At 38.0% G+C, this 4,674-nt stretch overlaps 1 protein-coding gene across 1 annotated transcript in view; it reads right to left on the bottom strand.

Moving 5' to 3' along the window:
- FAM76A (family with sequence similarity 76, member A) overlaps nt 1–4,674 on the bottom strand; it is a 45,130-nt gene that overhangs the window by 7,478 nt on the left and 32,978 nt on the right. The gene's annotated exons all lie outside the window — the stretch shown is intronic.

Raw genomic sequence — 4,674 nt, 5'->3', positions numbered from 1 at the left:
AAATAACAAGAGACAGTACTTCTGGTGGGGTTATAGGAACAAAAAGGTGGCAAACTGCAAAGTAATATCACAACCTGGGTCTTCAACAGAGTCCTCCCTATGATGGTCTCTGAGCACTACATTTTGTCCAAGTGCCAGGTGAACTCTGTCCTTTTAGTCGAGTGTCTTAACCAGGAAAGTTTCAGGGAATTTGTAAGCCCCTGAGATTGTATATGCAATTTTATGTATACATACAATGGGGTGGTTTCTAGGATGGGGATCTGAGGCTCTCCTTCGTCTGTTCAGAAGTGTCTTAGACCCATACAAGTTAAGAAATCACTGCCAAGAGAGTTAAATCCTACCCTTCTCTAGAGACCTACCCAAAGGAAACTCTCTACTTTTCACAGGGCAACCTGTAAAGTAAAACACAAACCAGTTTTTCCTAGAAAACTGCAATACTGATTCCCAACACCCTATATCAATATAGCAACTACCAGATGCCCCTTGCTGTTGGATCTTTCCTACACCTTGAACAACATCTAATAACCATCAATTTTCTACACAGGTAGAAACTCCAAATAACATGGTGAACTGCTGGACAAACCTCCTCATAGTTACCAAGTGTTTCTATGGCTAGAATGGGAAGACAGTCCACTGATAGAAATATTCTGCCCTCAGTCTACACGAAGCATATGAGAAGGATGTCAGAGGAACAATGGATCACTGCTTTGCTAACTGATAAATATGCAGAATTACTGGGTAACAAAAACAACATGTAAAATAATAAAACAAGGCATGTAGGAGAAAATATTAAAAGGATCCATCATAGTCTCCACCAGTTTCCAACCTTGCCGAGGGACTGTCTTCCCTCAACCCAACAGAATCTATTTAAACCCATAACCAGAGTGACAAATGAAATGGAGTAATGGGCTAATGTGCTCTACCTGCTTTTTAACTGAAATATAATTGACATACAATATTATGTTAGTTTCATACATAATTTGGAATTTGCATATATCGTAATCACTCTAAGTCTAGTAAACGTCCGCCCATATGAAATTATTATTGACTACATTCTTTATGTTGTATGTCACATCCCCATGACTTATTGATTATATAACTGGAGGGCTATAGCTCTTAATCTCCTTCACCTGTTTTGCCTATCCCCCCACCCCCAACCTTCTGGCAACTACCTGTTTGTTCTCTGCACCTATGTTGCATTTTGCTTTGTATTTTAGACTCACATATATGTGAGATCACACAGTATTGGTCTTTCTCCAACTTATTTCACTTAGCATAATATCCTCTAGGTTCATCCAGGTTGTTGCAAACAACAAGATTTTGTTTTTTATGACTGAGTAATATTTCACTGTTTGTGTACACACACACACACCCCCACACACTCCATAGCTTTTTTAGGTATTTGTCTATCAACAGTCACTTAGGTTGCTTTCATTATCTTGGCTCTTATAACTAATGCTACAGTGAACACTGGGATGTATGTATCTTTTTGAAATAGTGTTTCTATTTTCTTTGGATAAATAACTAGAAGTGAAATTGCTGGATTATATGGCAATTCTATTTTTAATTTTTTAAGGTGCCTCCATACTAGTTGCTTCACCAACTTACAATCCTACCAAGAGAGCACAAGGGTGCTATCGTCTCCACATCCTCGCCAACACTTATCCGATAGCCATTCTGATACGTGTGAGGCAGTAGCTCATTGCCATTTTGATTTGCATTTCCCCAATAATTAGTGATATTGAGCATCTATATGTTTTCTTTGGAAAAAAAGTCTATTCAGATCCTCTGCCCATTTTTAAATAGAACTGTTTCTTTTTTTTTCTTGATGTTAAAATATATGAGCTTTTTGTATATTTTGGATATTAACCTGTTATTGGATATATTATTTGCAAATATCTTCTCCCATTCAGTGGGTTGCCTTTTCATCTTATGGATAGTTTCCTTCATTGTGCAAAGGCTTTTGAGTTTGATATAGTCCTTTGTAAAAGCAAAAGTAAATAGGACTACACAGCCTGAGGATACATATCCAAAAAAAATTGCTAAGACCAATGTCAAAGAGCCTATGTTTTCTTCTAGGAATTTAATGCTTTCAGGTCTTAAATTTACGTCTTTAGTCTACTTGGAGTTATTTTTGTAAGCAGTGTGAGAAAGTAGTCCAGTTTGATTCTTTTGCATGTAGCTGTCTAGTTTCCCAACACCATTCAGTGAAGGGGCTATCTTTTCCCCACTGTATACTCTTGCCTCCTCTGTTGTAGAGTAATTGCCCATATAAATGTGGATTTGCTTCTGGGCTGTTTATTCTGTTCCATCAGTCTCTGTGTCTGTTTCTGTCTTCTTGTTTTGTTTTTGGCTGAGTCAGGTCTTACTGCGGCACATGGGATCTTTCACTGCGGTGTGCAGGCTCCTCGTTATGGCACACAGGGTTCTCTAGTTGCAGTGCGTGGGCTCAGTAGCCCAGCAGCATGTGGGATCTTAATTCCTCAACCAGGGATTGAATTCATGTCCCCTGCATTGGAAGGCAGATTTTTAAATACTGCTCCACCAGGGAAGTCCCTAACACCATACTGTTGACTACTGCAGCTTTGTAGTACAGTTTGCAATCAAAAAGCATGACACTTTCAGCTTTGTTCATTCTCAAGATTGCTTTGAGTCTACCTGCTTCTTGAGGGAAGATTCTTCCCATACCAATAAATTGCTGACAAATCTCATTGTGTCTTTCCTGTGTTAGGGACTGTACTGTCTAACTCTGTAACTCCTGATGAATGAGAATTGCTGGGAATCAAAATGAAAAAAGATGGCTAGGTTACTAAGGCAGAAAATCAGATCTAATCTCTTTCTAAACACCGCCAAAGACAGGGAACTTGCTATTTATCCAGGAAGCTCATCTTTTCCAAAAACTTAATAGTTTTTGGAATGTTTCCAAAAACATCTTTTCTCAGGTTGAGCCAAAATCTGCCTGTCAGTCTCATCCATTGGTCCTGGATCTGTCCTCAAAGGCCACAGAGAGTTAAGTCTACTCTTTCAAGTATATTTTAGAGGGAGAACACAATAAAACGATAAGGAAAAGAAAAGAATGTCTTTTAGAAACAATAAACCACAAGGTGTGCCTGGAGGTCACTCACTGTTCATTGCCCATCAAACAATAAGCAAATATGATCAAAAAGTGCATTTCTCAGGGAAGGAAAGCTAGGAATGAACTTGTATTTTCTTCAAATTGAAGGATTTTTGTTATAATTTTGACAAACTATAAAATATTGAGATGGAAGCTGTGAATTTTATAGGACACTAAAAAAGACTAAGGCATTTTCTAAGTATAAAACCATGAGAAAAATGTGTTGTTGTTTTTTTAATTCTATAAAGTAATGGGTTCTCTCTGTATGATACGGAAGGCTAATAAAGAAAAAGAGAAAAATAAATCAAATATGCCTCAATATTTAAAAAATAAATAAGAGGACTTCCCTGGAAGTCCAGTGGTTAAGATTCTGCACTTCTACTGCAGGGCTCTCGGGTCTGATCCCTGAATAGGGAACTAAGATCCCACATGTCATGTGTGTGGCCAAAAAAAAAAAAACAAACAAAGGAATATGATAGTATACGGTCAATGAAAACTGTTAGAGAACAATCTTTTGAAGACATGAGAGGATAAAAACGAAAGAAGAGAAGCATAAATTTAAAAGTGGATTGTGATTAAAAACTGAGAGGGAGTCACAATAGATAGTAAAGAAACAAAACTGGTAATATCTACTCCAGAACTGAATTCAAAATAGATATTCAGCAAAAAAATTTTTTGGTTTCCATGACATTAAAAAAAGGACTGTTCATGGAGAAGGAAATGGCAACCTACTCCAGTATTCTTGCCTGGAAAAGTCCATGGACAGAGGAGCTTGGCAGGCTGCAGTCCATGGGATTACATGACTGAGCATGCGTGCATGAGGGTGGAGGGATATGGGTTGGTAGCAATAAACTGGTAGAACCAAAAAATATAAAGGACAGTTCAAAAAACGTCTTGGACCTCCTCAGTGGTCCTATGGTTAAGATTCCATGCTTCCATTGCAGGAGTGTGAGTTTGATCCCTGGTCAGCCAAAGGAGAAAAAAAAATAATTAAAAAAATGTTTTTAAAGTCTTGTCAGAATGTTCTCCAAGTGAAGGAAAAGCAAGAAAAAAAAGTAAAAAGGGAAGAAAAAACGTAATTTACCTTGTATATAAACTTTTAAAAGAAATGCAAACAAGTGATAGATTAAGATTACTAATGCAGGAACAAAAGGCCTCTTGATGAAAGTGAAAGAGGAGAGTGAAAAAGTTGGCTTAAAACTCAACATTCAGAAAACGAAGATCATGGCATCCGGTCCCATCACTTCATGGGAAATAGATGGGGAAACAGTGGAAACAGTGTCAGACTTTATCTTTTTGGGCTCCAAAATCACTGCAGATGGTGACTGCAGCTATGAAATTAAAAGACGCTTACTCCTTGGAAGGAAAGTTAGGACCAACCTAGATAGCATATTCAAAAGCAGAGGTATTACTTTGCCAACAAAGGTCCGTCTAGTCAAGGCTATGTTTTTCCTGTGGTCATGTATGGGTGTGAGAGTTGGACTGTGAAGAAAGCTGAGCGCTGAAGAATTGATGCTTTTGAACTGCGGTGTTGGAGAAGACTCTTGAGAGTCCCTTGG

The sequence above is a fragment of the Bison bison genome, unplaced genomic scaffold (assembly GCF_000754665.1).
Source record: "Bison bison bison isolate TAMUID 2011002044 unplaced genomic scaffold, Bison_UMD1.0 scf7180017864516, whole genome shotgun sequence".
Lineage (NCBI taxonomy): Eukaryota > Metazoa > Chordata > Mammalia > Artiodactyla > Bovidae > Bison > Bison bison.
This window is presented reverse-complemented; position numbering and strand designations above follow the sequence as displayed.